The sequence below is a fragment of the Rhinolophus ferrumequinum genome, chromosome 22, assembly GCF_004115265.2.
Source record: "Rhinolophus ferrumequinum isolate MPI-CBG mRhiFer1 chromosome 22, mRhiFer1_v1.p, whole genome shotgun sequence".
In the NCBI taxonomy this organism is placed as follows: Eukaryota; Metazoa; Chordata; class Mammalia; order Chiroptera; family Rhinolophidae; genus Rhinolophus; species Rhinolophus ferrumequinum.
In genome coordinates, this window is record NC_046305.1 from 34906688 (window position 1) to 34927472 (window position 20785).

Genomic DNA, 20785 nt, shown 5'->3' on the forward strand with positions numbered 1-20785 from the left:
TATCCCCATCATTTGTCCATGTTAGATGGTTAAATAGTGAGTCATGATTAACTAATGATCCATTGCTGAAATGGAAACACTGAATCTTAGCTTTATAAGATTCACATTATAAAGATACATTGAATTAATCTTCCATGAATTCCTGAGCAGATTGGTTATTCATAAAAATGGTGGGAGGTAGATGAAAGAGCAAGAGCTATGAGCCTTTGGGCTAGTTATTTTACCTTCCTGAACCTGAGCTTCTTTGGGGACAAAATGAACTAATTTTTCTTATCGCTGGGCTTATTTTGACAATTAAATGAGAATATGTAAAGTACCTGGCATAAAGAAGGTACTTATTAGTGTACCTTCTTCATTTTCTTATAAATCATTTAAGCTAATTCTTTTCCAAAATACAGATTTTCAACTTCAAAGACTCCTTTGGAATTCTGCCTCAATCTTTAACTTTCTGTTTCTAGATTATATAGTCACTACTCATATTTAATCCTTTCAAATCCTGCCTAAATTCTTAATTTAAGTTTTTCAGTATATCATTGTTCTTCCAAATGCATTATAACAGTCAGTCTTTCTTGACAAAACACTATCCTATTCTTCAAACTCTCTCCATCTCAGCTCCAACCAAGATAGTAGATAATCTAGGTCAAAAATATGGCATTTGTAACTTTTGTTTTCCCACTTCCAGTGATTCACATTATATTTATTTGTGCTTGACTTAACAAACACTCCATCCCACCCTGTTTCTCCACACATAAAACATGTACCATGATAAATAGACAAATCCTGGGGGGAATTATTTATTAATTGCAATGGGTACCATCTCCCCACCCCGATAGTCGTGTTCTAGTAAGAACTAGTAAGGTGCTAGACCAGGATGGGAAGATACAGTCCTTGTCTATATGGTTTATAACTCTGCTTCCACAGACAGAAAACAAGTGAACCAAAATGGTGGAGGGGGCCTTTCTGTGGGTAGATAGTACAAAGACTAACTGAATAGTTCTTGGAGAGCCAAGCATTGAATATTTGTGGATGGCTAGATAAGTGAATGCATTTTTCTTCTTTAACTTTGAAAACCTAAAGAGCCTGCTGGAAAGGAAGAGGAGATGTACCTGGTTCCTCAAGATTATTACCAATTGAATTCTATTCAACAAATCTATGAATATCAAAAGAGCCAGATTGAAATTTTCTGTTAAGGTCCAAGGATTTGGTTCTCATTAGTTTATAGATAGAACGCTTTTGGCAAATACTGTCTTTCCCCCAAACTAAGACCTAGCAGGACAATCAGCTCTAATGCATCTTTTGGAGCAAAAATTAATATAAGACCCAGTCTTATTTTACTGTAATATAAGACCCGGTGAATATAAGACCTGTGAATAGAATAGAATAGAATAGAATATATAGAATATAAAATACTGGGTCTTATATTAATTTTTGCTCCAAAAGATGCATTAGAGATGATTGTCCGGCTAGGTCTTATTTTCAGGGAAACACAGTATGCCTGAGAATTTCCGAGGACCAAAGAAGATACAGAATTGTAAACATTGGTTTCTATGTGTTTCAGGTAACTCAGAGGTAAATCCAGGCATTTTCCTGAAATTTTCTCATTCCATATGCAAAAATAGAAAAATAATATTATTTTCAATGCATAACTGAGGTGAGGATGAAAGATTCAGAAGGCTTTACATAAGACAAAGTAAGGAAGCCTCTCCAAAAGAACAGAATCCTGTTTTTTAAAACAATAATTTGTATTCATAATCCTAAACCTGAGCTAGAGATGTCTAAGGAGATTCACTAGTGTGAAAAGTTACATGACTTTGTACTAATGAGGAACTTTTAAGTATTAACATATAGATTGGTAGAAGATGTCATGGGAATAGATTTGGAAAGAGATTATTATTATTATTATTGGTTTGTTTTGTTTTGTATCCCATATATTAGTGAAATCATTTGGTTCTGGTTCCTTTCCATCTGATTTATTTCACTTAGCATGATACTCATATACCATCTTTTTAATTCAGTCATCAGTTATTTAGCATTTCCATGTGCTGACAATTGTGCTAAGAGAGAATATTATCTCCCTCTTCCTATATCCCCCCCTTCTCTCTCCCTTCCTTCCCCAAAACATTTATTGAACTTCAAAGTGAACTCAGGCACTTGCTACACTATGTTAGAGGCTGAGAAGTTACTGTTCCTCTAGGAGGACAGACATGCAGACAGAACTTACAATGCAGCAGAGCAGGTGCCGCAGGAAAGAAATGTACCACAGTCATTTGGTACATTTGGAGCCTGGGGGATGGTGCACATAGCAGAAAGACATTTTAACCAAAAAAAAAAGGCAGAAAGCAGAGCCCTCATCTCCGTAAGCTATTCTCAGGTACCCGAAGGCAACTCAGACAGAGCACTGTCTTTGCTTGTCTTGTCCGAAGTTTCTGTGCAGGCCTGACACCCCATCCCATGGTCCTCACTGGGCAGATATATTTGAGCAGGAGTGACCTGACACTAGGCTGAGAACCACGTTTTGTGGATCATCCAAAGGATGCATTCTCCCTGCACTGCACGGAGCTCAGGACTGGCCCAGCACCCTGGGCATCAGCCACACAAGTCAGGGAGAGGATGAGCTCAGTGAAGGTCCACTGAAGGAAGCTTTCGTCTTCTCCTAGTAAGCTCACTTCACCTCAGAGCTTGATGGTATACATTTTTTACCTCCTTACCTTCCATAGACTCAGGATCCATAAAAATTGTATATGCTTTTTTTTGGCCCCTTAATGCTAGTGTTACAGTGTCTGGTGCCCAGAGATCGTGGTCTCACATACCTGAAGTATGAGAACACAGACTCGGAAAGAGAGGTAGAGGAGCAAAGATTTTTATCAAAGCGAAAGTACAGCTCTCTTACGAGAGAGGGTACCAGAAACTGGGATGTCTGGGATTACTTTTTTTAAGGCCAGGTAACTGCTTATTACTTCAGAATAAGTGAGGGCATCTGGTAATTCGTTCTAATAATTATTGAACTACACAAGACAATATCTTAACAGATCTTTATTGAATTGGATCTAGAGAATGAAGAAATGTACTAGTTTACTAACTCCCTGACAATTTGATATAGAGAACACTCCTAAAATTTGAATAAGAAATAGACATAGGACTAATTAAATCAAGAAATGTTGTGCTTAATTAAACATATTCATGTAAATTCAAAGATACAGCATCCTCAAATGAAAACTAAAGAGAGCTAGGAACATTTGGGATTACACCTTTGACTTTTTATTATTCACATCATAGCGTATTGAAACCTCACAGAATGATCTTCAGTGCTTCCTTGTTTTCACATGGAAACAGGAAGAAAAACAGTTAGCATAGTAATTTGTATGTCTGTCTTTGAGGTTTGGCTCTAATGAGATGTTTATCTCAAAGGCCAGATGCTTCTGACCTGGACAAGTGGTCTTATCTTCAGCTGGAACCACTAAGATATCTTTAAAGTGCCATACACTGTGACTATATTATAGCTTATTCTATTCTATGTTTTCAATATTTTAAGCTTTCACTTTTAAAACAGTTATCCAAGCAAAGCACATACTTTATTAGAGAACCTAGTTATAGTTCACTGAAGGTATAAGCATGAAATTACTGGACTAAGTAAAGAGCCAAAATTTATAAAGTATTAAGGCTGGGAAAGAATAGAATAATTCAACTAAAGTGTCATCAATTGAACATTCCTACATTAAAATAAAATTTTAAATTATTGAGTTAGCAAAAGTTAATTGGAACACGCTAATCATATTATATTTACTGTGTGACCATGGCAATCAGTTAGCCTCTCTGACTCTCAGTTTACTCATCTGTGCAATTGTGTTAATAAATCTTTACAGAGACATTGAAAAGCTTATATCTATAAAATGCTTCATAAACATTAAAGCATTGGACAAATCTGCATTAGAAAACATATTATAATTGTAGGAGGGAATACCTAACCTAAGTGGGTCCTGGATTTTTCTCCCCAGCACTGAGTTCCAACTCAACAAAAACTCAGATTAATCGCTGCCTGGTCTGTTTCCATGTCTGTGAATATTGAATAATTTACCATATGTTTCAGTCATTAAAAAAAAAAAAAAACAGTGTTTTGTTAAGTATAAATCCATGGATCCATGACATCAAGGGACATTTCAAAATATACACATTTCCTGAGAGTAACTTTATGATGAACAGTTTTTAAGGAAAAGGACAGAGGAGTATGTCAGTGAAGTGTGATGGTTAAGCCCAATGACTGCGACTCAACACAACTCAGTTCGTATCATTGCTCTGTAGCTTCATTATTATTGGACCTCGGCCAAGTCATTGTAATTTCTCAGTTCCTACAGTATCCCAAAACGAGGATAATGTTGCCTACTTCACCAAGACATAGTACAGAGCCTAGGCCACTCACGACAATAAATATCATTAGAGTTATTGATAATCTTCACCACACTGGTATAATTAATCCTGCCACTGCTGGATCAGCAAAACTTTCATTGATCTGTTTGGAAATGTGCCTGCATAAAATCCTGCTGAACATCTTTGTAGCTTCACTTTACTTGAAGGCACCTGCAAGTTGCTTTTTGTGCTGTGATAAACAAATGCTGTTAACGCTTTGAGAAAGTTTCGTTAGCAACACGATGGAAGGTGGGGAGCAAACTATTCCAATGACAGCTGCAGGTCCTTTGTCAATGACACAGATTGTAAATACAACTCAGCATTTGTTTGGTTGTCTTTCAGTGTACTAGCTAGTGATTGAAACAAAGATATAGCAGAAACTAGACACTCAAAATGGCTCCCTCTATTCATAGATGGACTATTATCAATTAGGTTAGAATCACATGATTTTCAAAATGCTATCTTTTGGTAAGGGTACAAAAGCTCTGGCTTGATTTCCTACCCTAAATTTCGTCATACATAAATGGATTATTAAATTATTGGGCTTTTCCTCCTAAGAGTTTACAAGTATAATCAAGGAAAATAATTTTTGGTCAAGTCAAGAAAATAATGTCTTATTGCTGAATTGGAAGATACTAAGTAAGTAGTGGAAAACATCACTCTTAAATATAAGTATTTATATATTATGCCACTTCTCTTAAAGGAAGAGAAACATATCACTGCATATTGTTTTGTTGACACTTTGAATTATCACTCTTTGTTATCAAATAGGGTATGATTAATCATATTTTATTATGTCAACCATATCATTATTATAATTAATGCTTCAATGTGTAATGATGTCTTCAATTTAATATAATCAATAAGAATAAAATATTTTAGTTTGTTTTCCACTCACTAATGACTTGCTCTAATACTTCTTTTGGCTCCTGTAGATCTCCAATAAAAATAGAACATGAATAGCAAAATCTTAATTAACTTCATAAAAGTCTCATAAAATAGGGTATCCTGGGGAACTACTGCTTTTATTAATAGAAACCCTCCATGTTTTTTGTCAGAACTCTTAAATTAGTAATCAAAGTGTGCTGAATATACTCCATTTTTCTTTGGTGATCTGACATAGGGTCATTATTTTGAAGTTCAGTCCTTACTGTTCAGTACTGTAGTGATACAAGATGTAAGAGATTGATTTTTGTAATTCTTGATGATAGGATGTCTGGACATTTTGTGAAAAAAAATGCCTGAAATGTTTTCTTGAAACAGCACTATTGATTGAGTGACTACTTATACCACAAACAGGGGGAGATGTTTTACTCACATATCTCTGACCTTCACAACTACCCCCAGTTTATTGAAGACCTGTAACAGCCTCAGCCATGGCCTGCCTGTCTTCCAAAAGGCAGCGTGTAAAACACTACCACGAAAACTACTCCACTTCATTGAGGTTTCCAGGGTGTGTGGAGTTCAGTTTGAATAAATCAGTGTTTTCATCAGGATACCTGTTTGCAATTCTACAGCAGCGTAAAACGGAAATTGCTCTGGAGTGACACAGAGTTTTCATTTCCGAGTTTAGTGGACCTGGAAAGGAGTCTTGAGGGGTAGGTGCCCCTACATCCCTTTAACAATCCAACTAAGCTACCGAACCAGGAGTAGAAAATTCGGGGAGGATTGGCAGTTAGCGCGTCTATCAGTCTGCCTGCGTACCATAACAAAATATCATAGAATGCGTGGCTTAAACAACAGAAATTTCTATTTTTATAGATCTGGAGGCTGGACTCTAAGATCAAGGTGCCGTCAGGGTTGGTTTCTGGTGACACCTCTCTTTCTGGCTTGTAGACAGCCCCTTCTCACTGTGTCCTCACATGGCCTTTCTCCTGTGTTTGCAGAGAAAAAGAGAACTCTGGTGTCTGTTCCTCTTCGTCTAAGAGGAGGACTAAATCTATCAGATTAGGGCCCCACCCTTATAACCTCATTTCACTTTAGTTAGCTCCCTAAAGGCCCTATCTCCAAATATAGTCATTAGAGGTTAAAGCTTCAACATATGAATGTGGGGGGAATGGGGAGATATAATTCAGTCTATAACATCATCCATTGTTCATTATATTGGAATGTTTTATTAGGTTGAACCATGTGAAATTGCCATTTCTACAAGTGAAAAATAGTTGATTATGGGCAACTTCAAATATATCAACCTATACGAGGTCAATACAAATATGCTTGGTACTGAAAATCCAGGTTATTATCTCATAAATTATAACATTAGCAAATAATCAATTGTATTTATTCATTTTTAATAATGTCTGTGCCTCCCAATCTGATAGACTTGCAGTTGAACTCTTTAAAGTTAGGTTTGAGACCAAGTGAATTTTTATTACCTCATTGTAAAAGTCGGAAAGCATGAATTAAAACTAAATCAATGACACATAACTTTTAACAATTTACTTGGCAGTACAACTACACTAAAACCCTCCTCAACGAGATTTTTAGACTATAAATGTTGGTATTTGAAGGATACTCTGACTTGGTTTTGCAGCCAGAAGTATAAAATGAATAAAATATGGGGAGTTTGGGCTAAGCATACACATTTTTTATCTTTGGGTCAGAAATTTAATTGCTGCTTCTTGCTCATACTGATAAAGAAGCCAGACGCTATGCTCTAGGAATTGCAACTAATCAATTACTGACAACTAATGGAATCCAGTATCAAGTGAGATAAGGATGCTTAGAAATCAGCTCCATCAGAGGGCCTACAGATGCTGACTGAATCACCCAAGCCTCCTTTGTATAGCTTCCTTATCTCCAGCTCGCTATGACCGCATGACAAGGAGCAGCTAAAATATGTATCTATCACATATCATCATCAGATTACATGGACCCCCAGTTCTGCTGGTGCTGCTGAAAACAAATTAACCAACTTTCTGGCCTCTAGGAACTCATGCCATGAGATAATCTTGTACTAGAAAAGCATACGAACTAGTGTTTTGTACTTGTTTAGAAACATTTATTAAGAATTTACACTCTGCAAAGATCTGGTATAGTACAATAGATTACCTTCCATCTGCTAATAAAACAAATTATATGAAGTCTATATGAGTTTCCACACCTGAAAATCAGGTGGATGAAAATTTCTAAAAATATATACTATGGTACCATAACTTGGTGGCAGATGGAAGGGAAGACAGACATGTTTGACTATTTACTTGGTGCCAGGCACTTTACGTGTTTTACTCTTATTTAATTATTTGTAGAACCCTATGAAATAAGTACCATTACCTCCCATGTTGCCAAATCTGAATATCAGAGAAATTTTCTCAGTTGCCCACAATTGATAGGTAACAGAACTGATGTTTGAATCTAGAATTGGCTGCTTTCCCAATAAATTTCTATTCTTCATACTGACAATTTTTAACATGTACCAATTGTACAACATATTAAAATGTATAAAAATATATACTTGAATAGATAAACAAGCTGTGGTATATTCATATTAGAGAATACTACTCAATAATAAAAAGGAATAAATTCCGTAACTTGGAAAATCTGAAAAGCATTATGCTAAGTGAAAGAAGACAGTCTGAAATGGTTACATACTGTAGGATTCCATGTATATATTGTTCCTGAATTACACATCTCCAGTGATAGAAAACAGATCAGGGGTTGCCAGGGGCTAGGAGTAGGTGTGTACTGTGACAAGGGTGTTCTTTGGGGTGATGGAGCTTTCTGCATCTCAACTGTTGTGGCAATTATCTGAACTATACACATGTTATCATTCATAGAACTATACACCAAAACAATAAAGAAAAAAATTAAATATTTGAAGGGCGGAAATTGTAGAAAAAAATCACTATACTAATAAGACTTTAGATATTTTTATAATTTTTTTTCCTTGTACATGAAGGGAACAAACTTTGTGAGAGTTTGTCGTCAAACTCTCACATGGGAAAGTATAAATTCTGACATCTATATTTGAAAGATGATAAAATATTGTGCTTAGGAATAATGGAGACTGATAGGTACCTCTCTTGGAGTTGGTATTTATTTATTTATTTATCCTAAGGAATACTGTGAACATATTAGACAAGAATTCAGTGTATTAAGATGAACATCTCATTCAATAGCTCAGGACAGTGTATATAATAACGTCCTTTTGCTGGAGCTGCTCCCCATTCTAGCTGGTGGCAGAAACAGGCACTCTGTCCCAGTGATTAGGAGAAAGCATACAATTCCTGTGCAGAACTAGAGAACTAGGAAAGAGACATTGGAAAAACACATCTGTGCCAAATGAGCCTAGAAAATGGAGTTTGGAAGAAGGCTGGGACTGGTAGAAGGAGAGAGTGCCAAAATTTAATCTGGTCCTATCATGTAGTGGGTCACCCTCTGGCCACACCCACTGACCATTGTCCACTTGACCATACCTAAATCTAACAGCTTAGTCAGGACTGGCTTAGGAACGTGCATCATTGAAAGTTAGTGACAGAGGCTGGGGAGGGCAGAACTGCCCTTTTAAGTGGCTCTTCAAAAGCTTCAAAAGGTTATCGAATTTTCCAAAGACTTCAAGCATGTTATTAGATGAATTAATGTATGTGAAAAAAGTACTATAAATTGTAGGGTACCACAGAAGCGTTAGTTATTATAACCTTGAAGCTAGGAGACTGACTCAATAGAATATATTAAACTGGAGGATTAACATCTATAAGGTAGCCAAAATACCAAATGCTCAGTCTCTCAAATTTTTTTAACATGCATTTTAGGTAGGCATAATCCATACGTGCCTGCACATTTTGCAAATATTCATACTGCACATTGATAAACATATAAATGAGCTGAAAATTGTGAATTACTTAGTAAAACCACAGCAGCCCATTTGATGAGATTACCCTTTCAGATAAAAACCATTAAAATGCAAATATGTTAAATAAATAAAATTTGGAGGTCAGATTTTCTGGGGAAGTACAATCTGTTAGCAATATTGCACATCTACAGAATTTCCATCTGTATTGTACTAATGATGTGCATACTGAGTGCCATGCAAGAAGAATTTCTAAAACTCTGCCCTCCAGCTTTAGCAGATGTATGGTCTGATAAATAAATCAAAAGGAGATGGAAAAAAAACTTTGCACACACATTACATATATTTGCCAGGAGAGAGATACTATATAATGCCCAACTCAGAAGGGCAATAAAGAAATATACACTACTTTTAAATTACATAATTCACAAAACTCAAAATATTAAGTATATTTTCAATGTGACACTAATGTCTTCCACCAGGCACAGTGGGTAAAGGCTTGAGTTCTGTTTAACAGAGATTTTCCTCGGCAGAACTCCTCTCTCCTCGGTGGATTCACAGATAAGGGTGAGGATGTCACAGTTGATGCATCTGTGGTTCCCAGACCTCTCAAAGGAAAACCCAGATTCCGACTGAGATAGTAAATAGCTATTTGGTACATCATCAGTGCCAGGCTCTGCCCAGTGGTTAGTCTTATCCTTTTGAGGTCCTCCAAGCAGGATTATTCAAAGTCACTGTCTGAGGTAATCAGGTTCAGAGGAAGACACTGGGCTCTCAAAACATTGTGGCTTTGTGTGTATGCATGTTTGTGTGTCTTTTTTATGCATAGCAAGGCATCCCTGACTGTATTCTGTGACCGTGCTTTACTCTGACAGGGTTCCTACACTTTGCTGCACATCGGCATCACTAGGAAGCATTTAAAACCCTTGCTGCCCATGTAACACCCCATACCAATTGAATCATTTTATCTGAGGGGTGGGATCCAGGCAGTAGTCATTTTTTAAGAATCCCTCGGTGATTCCAATATGCAGCAAAATTTGGGAACCACTGTGCTATGGCTTATTTGACACAGAGCATGGTACCTGATACATGGCTGGCATTCCACTTGTGTTTGTAGAATAAATGGAAAGATCTAGCCTTAGGTCAAGTCTTCTCACTGTTGGGGTTCAACTGCAGCCTTTTTTGCAGTAATTTCCCCAAGACTCCCTCCCTCAGATAACATATAGACAAATGTTAAACCTCATTAGCTACAGATACTCAAATCAAAACAACACCATACTTTAAAAAAATGTATTGAATTACAAAAGATATATGCAATGATAACCCATGCTAGCAAGAATGTGCTGAGATGAACATCCTCTTATACTATTTGTAACACAGCTTCTTAGGAAGGCTATTAGGTTACATGTAACAATAATGGCTCCTTGACCCAGTAAGTACAAATTTTTAATTTATACTGAGAAAAATCATTGAAACTTAAGAAATTATGCTTTAACCACAAAATTTATCACATGCAATGGCAAGATTCAAATATCCAGCAACAGAACCTGGTCAAGTAAATGATAAAACAGCAACTCAATAGTTCATGCAGCAAATAAAAATATTACCAAATATTTTTTTAAGAACACTGAAAATATTTTATTATAATTATAATTAGATTCTTTCATTTTCTTTCTCTTTTTTTCTATCTCTAAAACTTCCTTTAGACAAATATCACATTCATAATAGAAAAACAAAACAAAAATGATATCGCTGAGAAGGCTATAATCTAGGTCTAAATTGACCCATTAAGCCCAGACGATGGTGCCTAAAATGAGAACTAAATTATGTCCCACAAAAGCAATCCGCCTATGCAAGGCCCATTCTTTTTTAGCTCTGTCACAACCATAAAATGCTATCCGAGTTTAGCATGAGTGAGCTCACACTGTGGTCTGCAGTAGTTAGTAAACATGTCACTGAAAAGGTTGGATTTGAGTGGAACCTTGAATATGTTTGGATTTTAGTTAGAGGAAAAATGTTGGCAGGATTTTCAAAATCGCCAAGTTTTGAACACAGAAATGGAGACAGGAGTGAAGCCGGGGTGTTTGAAAGGCACTAGAAGACAGGGTTAGCCAAAGAAGAGGGCAAGTATTGGAGAGAAATGGGAGATGATTTTGGAAAGGGAGACTGAATCCAAATAGTAACAAGCCTTAGCAAAACAGATCTAACAGTTTGAGTTTCATCCTAAAAATAATAAGGAGTAATCTAAATTACTTGATTAGGAAACAGATAAATTCAAACAGCACCTGTGAGGATTATTTGAACATTTGTTTGTATAATAATTCACAAGGTGGAAGGATGAGAGACACACAAATGATCAACAGGAAAGCAAAGGCAATGATCCAAAAATGCAATAGTGATCTTTTCAAAATTCAATGCTCATAACATGTTGCCCCATTATTCAAACACTCAGTGACTTTCTTTGACCTCAAAGAAAATACTTCTTAACATGGTATATAAGGCCCTACATGGCACAACCTACCTACTGCTCCAACTCCCCAACTCTTTACCATTTCCTCCCTAAATTTGCACTCGCTTCTTGGAACCTCTACTCACCATGCTACCTCTAATCATAAGGCATTTATTTGCTCATAGAGAATGCTGCCTGGAGGGCTCCCTTCTGCCATCTTTCCTAATTACTGCCTGCTCACTTTATATTTTGATGTGAATGTTACTTTCCAGAGACACCATGTCCCACCTTCCTACTCTTTCTGTTATAGGGTCAAATAGCACCAAGTGCCTTTCAGGCACTGCAATTGTCTATGTTGCAATTATACACTTGTTTGGACTCCTATTTAATAACCTTTTGTCCACTCTTCTCAGCCCTATGAAGGCTGATTCAATGTTTTACCTTTCTTTTATATCTTCGGTCTCTCAAAAATTTCCTGGCGCCTGGTATGAACTTAGTAAATAGTTGTTGGATGAATCCATGATAAATAAAGAATAAAATTGGGTGGTAAAGGTACAAATTAAAGAGAAAGAATAAGTAGAAGAGACATTTTGAAAGAAAAACCAATAGGAAAAAAGGAGAGTGATAAATAAAAGATGACACAAAAATTTTTTTTCTGGATGATTGGGAGTGGTAGTGCCAATGACCAGAGGGCAATACGAGGTAGAAAGGGACCAGTAGGTTTAATATTGTAAAATTGAGAAATACATCAGGCTCAGAGACACAGATTTGGGATTGATCTACATAAAAATGATGATTAAAATAAGAATGGAGAATATCCCACACTGTGTGTATATATAGCTTCATATTTCCTTATGGAGGGACCTGTATTAGAGTAACACTCATGATGTGTCTTACTCATTTCTACCCAAGCAGGAGCAGTGATTTATCTGACTGGGAGTGACAGTGACATTCACTGGGTCACATTTCTCTGCTGGGTAAATCTTAACTATTTAAATGCTGAAAGATCTGGTGATTCTCGTCTCTCTTTGTCTGGGAGACAGTAGTTCAGAGTGGATATATCTGCCATATAGATCCAATTTATTTCCTTGAATAGGTTCTTTCAAATTCTGAGCTTGGGATAAGTGGAGAGGCAGAGAATAGTAGCAGCCCTTTTTGACCATGGATTTATGGAAACAGTTAATATCCATTTGCTGATCTCCTATGTCTAGTTTTTCCATTGGTTCAATATTATGCAGTAGAATCAAGTGGCATTATATAGTATCCCCTTAGGGCCCCAATATTCTAGAAACGTTTAGAAAAAAATCTGTAAGGGTGAAGAATAGTAGAGCAGCCAGTGAAACAGAGAAGTCATCGTTGAAAATGTCTGAAGATAGTGAGGATTTCCCAGTATCAAGGAGACCAAGAAGGGAGAGTTCACAAAGGACGTGTGAGAGGTAAACAGATCCAATCTGCCAAGCAAATAAAGGGAACTAAGACAGAGTCTGAGCCACTGGATGTGGCGACCTGGTCTCCTGTGCAATTTTGTTCTACATGGAACCATCAAAGAAGAAGCCAGATTTCAGAAGGCAGTAAGAAAACGAGTCCATATTATTTTTTGTAGTAGCTCAAGAACTAGTAATGTGAGAGGAATAGAATAGTGGCTGGAAGAGATTGCAAGGTAAAGCCTATTTTGTTCTGTTTTGTTTTCCCAAGAAAGGGAAGATCAGTGCGCACATTTGATGATTAAGACTCACAGGAGTAGGAGTGAAGAGCCCAGTATGGGGAGAAGCTGTTCATGGGGGTAAATTTTGAAAGAGACAGAAGAGAGTGAGAAAGTGTGATTGGCAATAGGGTCAGCCTCTGTGGAGCCATCTTACGTAACATTCTTAAGAAGGCCGATGACTCTCATTTTATCTGAAAACAAGCACTGCTTCCTCTGTAATTTAGCCCCAGTATCAAAGTCTCTCTTTTAGATTATAGAGTATGTGAGAAGTGTACTAAAATAGAATACACTGACCCAATTGAAAAGTAGAGTTTTAAAAGGATAGATAGATGATATAGATACATATAGATACAGATAGATGGATAGATGGATAGATAGATGTCTATCTATCTATATCTATCTATCTATCTATCTATCTATCTATCTATCTATCTATCTATCTATGAATGCACCTAGGCATCCCAATTTGGAAACCAAAACTCCCATGAGAACAAAGCTTAATCTTGAAGTTGAAAGGCAGACCTTAAGATCCCTGCCTCCAGAAAACATGGATTTCACCTATTTGACTCTTCTATTCTCCCCTGCAATACTCCTCTTCCCTTACCCATTGGGGAAAATAACAAGGATACAAAACACTTTTATTTTCTCATTTAGCAGCTAAAATATCTTATGAACATGACTTCTTTTTAATGAACCCTATATCAGAGCGACTAAAGTTGTGCCAAACCCACTGATTGATCCAGTGCCGAGTTCTGAGGATGAACTAAGGCGCTGGACACATCTGACCAGTACAGCCTGAGTAAAAGGCAAAACAGAAAATTAGTCCTGTGAGGCTTTTCACATGGTCTAACCCTTGTCACTGAAAATCAGCAAAGTGTTATACACCCACATTTTTATGAGAAAGATGAAAACATTTTAAAATGTAGAGCAAAAGAGTTTTGAATTAAAAACAAAAGGAAAAACAATGTAGTTGATGGCAAGATCAGCTACATACAAAAATCATTACATTTTAATGATGATTTTCCTGAAGTAACTTGAAGCATAGAAGAATAAAGTTTGTTAATTATCAATTTTCATTTATTCCCAATTTAAAAATAGGAAAATGAAGGAACAAAGGGAATAAGATAATTCAATGATTTCCCACAAATCAGCAAGTTAGTATCAATTGAAAATGAATTTAACAAAAATTCATGAATAAAATGAGTTATAGAGGGGTGCTAGCAACTTTCAGGATGTGACAACAAAAATAAGAGCTCCAACTTTTGTCTTTTATATGCTAGGCATTGTACTAATCACCCTATTTTTTTACATTATTGTTATGAAACATTTCAAACATTCAGGAAAAAATATATATGTAATTAAAATGTATGGAGTTAAAGGTATTTGACGTATCTCAATCCATTAGGTTGCTATTCTTATTAAATTCCAATTATTCTATTTCTGGCCAGTAGAAGCATCTTTACATTGGTTTCCTGGATCCTTTTGATGTAACTCTCATTATCAGGGTTAGTTCCTGGCTTCTGATATGAAAACATGTTCCAGGACAATCTCATATATGTTTGTCCCAGACCTAGAACCAGCTATTTTTCCAAAGTACTGTGTTTCCTTTTAGAGACAAAATCTGATCAATAGGAGTTACTTTGTTGCCATCAGATTAGTCCTCAGAAAGTCATTCTAGGCTTTTTCAATGAATAGACCTTTTTTTCCCTTTTTTTTTCTTTTCTTTTTAGAGAAAATACATCACAAGTTCATACTGATATTCCAATTCAAAGTCAGGAATACAGGGTTTGTACTTAGCCTCTTCAGTCTTATATCTATACCTCCTTTCTCCCATGCTGAAAATCCTTCACTTCCATAACCTACAGTACCTCATGCTCAACAAATTCAGAATTAAAGCCATGATTGCCTACCACCTTCCCCATGCTTGTTTTTCTTTCTCATTTTCTCTATTCCAGTGAAGAGAAACACTTGTGTCCATCCAGGTACCGGACTGGAAGCTTGCAAGTTATTTCATTGTTTACTCTTTCTTTCATGCACACAGTAAATCAGGTCCAAGTGCAATGGATTATACCTGCTCACTCAGAATCCTTTCCTTCCTCCATTCTCTCAGCCACCATCTTAGTTCGTGCTTCATCTTTTCTTCTCATTTTATGCAATAAATAGGCCCTACCTTTTGATTGGTATCTCTCTAATCTCCTTTGCATATTGCTTTCTGAGTCAATCTCCCAGCATGTGAACAAATTGTGTCATTTTCTTGCTTAAATAAGAAACTTTAATGCCATCTTCTCTTGGTATACTCTCCATGCTTCTATCATCTTTAAGATTTTAGACTCCTGTATGCTCTACAAGCCCTTCCTGATCCTTTTTCTTTCATGTGCCTCTGCTCATTGCACACACTTCCACATATGCTTGGTGAATTATAATCCTTTGGGAGCCTTCCCTGATAACCCCATGGGGATTAGGACCTTTCCTGGGTGTTCACATAGTTTTCTATGTTTGCCTCTTATTCCACTCATCTATTTCTATAATACTTACTTTTATGGTCTTATTACCCTGTGCAGAGTCTGTATAACTAAGAACAAATCTTTGGTGTTAAACACACTTAGACTGACATTCTAGCTTTGTCTTTTCCTAGCTGTGCGATTTAGGGCAACTTAACCTCTCTGAACCACAGTTTCCTCACCTGTACACTGGACAACCTACCATATATGGGACTTGTGGGGATTAAATGAGGCAATACATGTAGAATGTTTGCTATAACTCCTAGCTCATAAGAGCTTTCAATAAATACGAGCTGTTACTACTGTCATCTATGTCAATAGAGGATTAATGAAGGTAAAACGAGGACAAGGTCAGCCTCCAAGGGAGGCAATCTTATCACCAGAGGCAGGTACAGATGCAGGAAAAGCAGAACTCAGGGTCTACTGGGGACAGAAACTGCAGGTCAGTGAGTGGCTCCCCTAATTAGACCAGGAGTGGCAGCTAAATCAGACCCACGAGGCAACTCTCAATTGAGGCTATCAGGAGATGACTGAGAAGCTAGGTAAAGAAAAGTAGGACACACAAGGGACAGTTCTCAGAACAGGGCTTTTTACACAACTCTCTGGATTGGGGGATTTGAAGTTACGTGGCTTCATTAAGAAGCATATTAACAGTAGGTGCTTAGTGTTATAGGTAGAATTAAGTTCCCCCCAAAAGATAAGTTGATGTCCTAATCCCTAGTACCTCAAAATGTGACCTATTTGGAAATAGTGTTTTTACAGAGATAATCTATTTAAGATAAAGTCATTAGAGTGGGTTCTAATCCAGTGTGACTGGTGTCCTTATAAAGAGAGGACATTTGGACACAGACAGATGCACAGAGGGAAGACGATGAGAAGACACACAGGGAGAAGACAGCCATTTGACTGGAATGACACATCTGTAAGCCAAAGAATGCCAAAGATTGCCAGCAAACACAAGAAGCTGGAAGAATCAATGAAAGATTCTCGCCTAGAGCCATCAGAAGGAGCATGCCCTTGTCAACACCTGGATTTTAGACTTGTCGCCTCCAAAACTGTGGGACAATAAATTTCTGTTGTTCTAAGCCACCCAGTTTTTGGTGCTTTGTTATAGCAGCCCTAGGAAAGTACTATACCTGGTGACAAAAAATATTAGCTAATTCTCTCAGACTCTGTAATATGCATTAGATGCTGTGTTAAGCACTTTTCATGTATTTTCACATTCAATCCTGTCCGTTTTATAAATGGTAACACTGAGACAGTGAGATTAAGCAACTGGGATCACACAGCTAGTAGGAAAGGGCAGAGCCTAAATTTCAACCCATTCTACCTGACCAAGAGTTCCTGCTCTCAATCACTACATACTGCCCCCTGGTGCATACAATAGCACACTGCAGCTTTAGAGTAAATGTGGAACAAAACCTGAGTTCAAGGATATTGTCATCTTAATAAATTACAGGTGCCACCATTGTGTCTATATGCCTGCCATCTTCCTGGAACAGTACCAAAGGCAATCAGAATGGTTCCATGGAAAAGAATAGAGCTAGAATTAGATGGTCTGGATTTAAGCCCAAACATTTTGATTAGATAATTGTTTGACTTTGAGGTAGACATTTGACCTCTCAATTTCTTATCAAAAATATCTCCAATACTCCAGTTCCTCCTTATATCTCTTTGTAGTCATTCATTTATTTGCTCATGCAACAAATGCATCCTAAGCAATCACTATAGGCCAAGGAACAAGAGGCACTAGGATTTCTAAATGGGAAAGATAGCCCCTACCTCTCAGAACTTCTACTCTTAATTTCTGTAATTGTAATACATTATTGTGGTTGCTGTATATGTTGGTTATCCTGGGTTAACCTTAAGGTTGAATCAGATTTTCTTTCTCACTGTTTCCTCATTAATATGTATAGCAAACAAGAGCACTGATTTTGAAAAAGACAGCTCTGGGTTTGAATCTTGGATCCCCACATATTGTTTATGTGACTTTGGTCAGCTTACCTAAGCTCTTTTCACTTACATTTTCTCATTTGTAAAATGGGAATAATAATATTTATATTATCATTTTGTGGATTAAATGTGATAAGGAGTGCAAAACAGACGGTCCAGTGCCTGGCAAATCAAAAGATTTAATGTATCTGATATTATTATTAATCATTGGGTACATTTTTTGGAACATAATAAATACTCAAGTGGTTAATAAGTTATGAAATATAATAATATAATGAAAGTATTTATTAATGGTTGGGTTAAAATAAGACATATGTTCTGCAAAATCTGCATATGCACTTAAACATTGTTTGTTTTCTAATGGATAAACTTTGAAAACTATTTGGAATGCTGCTAAATTTTAGTTTTCTGCAAATATTAGTGATAAAAAAGAGACTGTCAATATTTGTTCCACAAGTCAGAAAAGGAAATTAAATATGACTAGCCGGTGCATTCAGAGCTCATTTGTATGCAAAAGGAATTCTGGGTTATCTGACTGGCTGTTTTGCTTGAATCAGCTTCTCAGTTAAAAATTAGTCTGACTCATAATGTTGACAGATTAAAGTAAACAATAACAATAAAAAGTAAAGTTGAACAGATTGTTTGGAAGAGGTATTGCTGCTTACCTTATGTACTTCTATTTTGACTATCTCTGAAAGTGTAAAATAAATATACCTGTCAGGAGGCCAGCCTGAATGATACCTATTCCAGAAACCATTTACAAGTATAACCATTTATAACTCCACTGCCCTAGAATAAGCACCAATCTTTTTGTTTGTTTTTTGTATTCCTTTCACCACAGACCACATTGCAGCAATTAGGTGAGTATATTCTGCCTTCTTTTGTTTGACTCTTCAGTTCTTGCAGGAGAAAAATCTATATAAGTATCTTTGCTTCACATGTCACTTACTATAGTACTTTGCATGGAAGAACTATGTCACATGAATGGAGTAAGGAAAAAAATCAGTGGATGAAAAAATGAATAGCTCCATTTCTGAATCATTACTTTATTTAAGCATTATCAACTTCTTGAGTGTATATTTCCAAATGTTAGAGAAATTGGTTAATGTATTGTAGTGAGACAATCTCACCTCAGCCCTGCATGTCACCCTTCATTCATTCATTCAATGTTGTTCATTGAGTGCCAATTATATACCAGGTATTGTATGATGCAATGAAGATCTGTGCTTCACCCACCGATAGTGTTCTTTTCGAAGCAGAAAATCTCTGTCTCACCATTGTCTTTTGGATAATATGGAAAATTTTCAGCATGGTGCACATGTATCTGCTTCTCTCGCCTTAGATTTTGTTGTGTGCACCCTTTTCCCCCACAAGTCTATTCTTTTTTTTTTTTTTTTTTTATTTATTTTTTTAATTTATTTTTAATTTATTGGGGGTGACAATTGTTAGTAGAATTACATAGATTTCAGTTGTGCAATTCTGTATCACATCATCCATAAATCACACTGTGTGTTCACCACCCAGAGTCAGCTCCCCTTCCATCACCGTACATTTGATCCCCCTCACCCTCATCCCCCACCCCCCAACCCCCTTACCCTCTGGTAACCACCAAATTACGTTCCCCAGATTAATTTTCAAACCCCGTGGCCATCCTGTGGTCACCGACTGCCCTCCAATCCCCTCACCCTCCCCCCCACCCCCCACCTCCCCCGCCCATCTAGCAACCCTCAGTTTTTCCTCATTGTCTCCCAAACTGTTTCTGATTAGTTCATTCACTTATTCTTTTCTTTAGAATCAGCAAATAAGTGAGATCATATGGTACTTATCTTTCTCTGTCTGACTTATTTCACTTAACATAATGTTCTCTAGATCCATCCATGTTGTTGCAAATGGTAAGATTTCTTTCTTCCTTATGGCTGCATAATACTCCATTGTATAAATGTCCCACAGTTTCTTAATCCAGTCATCTACCGATGGGCATTTTGGTTGTTTCCATGTCTTAGCTATTGTGTATAGTGCTGCAATAAACATAGGAGTGCACAGAGATTTTTGAATTGAAGTTCTGGATTTCTCCGGATAGATACCTAGGAGTGGAATTACTGGATCATAGGGTAGTTCCATTTTCAGAATTTTGAGATACCTCCATACTGTTTTCCATAGCGGCTGCACCAGTCTGCAATCCCACCAACAGTTCACAAGCGTTCCCTTTTCTCCACATCCGCGCCAGCACTTGTTGTTTGTTGATTTATTGATGATAGCCATTCTGACTGGGGTGAGGTGGTATCTCATTGTGGTTTTTATTTGCATTTCTCTGATGGTTAGTGAGGTTGAGCATTTCTTCATATGTCTGTTTGCCATCTGTATGTCCTTTTCAGAAAAATGTCTCTTCAAGTCCTCTGCCCATTTTTTAATTGGATCGTTTGTTTTTTTGGAGTTGGGTTGAGTAAGTTTTCCATAGATTTGTGATATTAATCCCTTATCAGATATATCATTGGCAAATATCTTTTCCCATTCAGTAGGATCCCTTCTTGTTTTATTGATGGTTTCCTTTGCTGTGAAAAAACTTTTTAGTTTGATATAATCCCACATGTTTATTCTTTCTCTTAGTTCCCTCGCGCGAGGGTGTATATCAGTAAAAATCTTACTCCGGGTAATGTCTGAGAAGTTTCTTCCTATATTTTCTTCTAGGTATTTTATGGTTTCAGACCTTACATTTAAGTCTTTAAGCCATTTTGAATTTATTTTTGTATATGGTGTAAGGAGGTGGTCCAACTTCATTTTTTTGCATGTGTCTGTCCAGGTTTCCCAGCACCATTTATTGAATAGACTGTCATTACTCCATCGTACATTCTTGCTTCCATTGTCGTAGATTAAATGGCCATATAGGCGTGGATTTATTTCTGGACTCTCTATTCTGTTCCATTGATCTATGTGTCTGTTTTTATGCCAGTACCATGCTGTTTTGATTACTGTAGCCTTGTAGA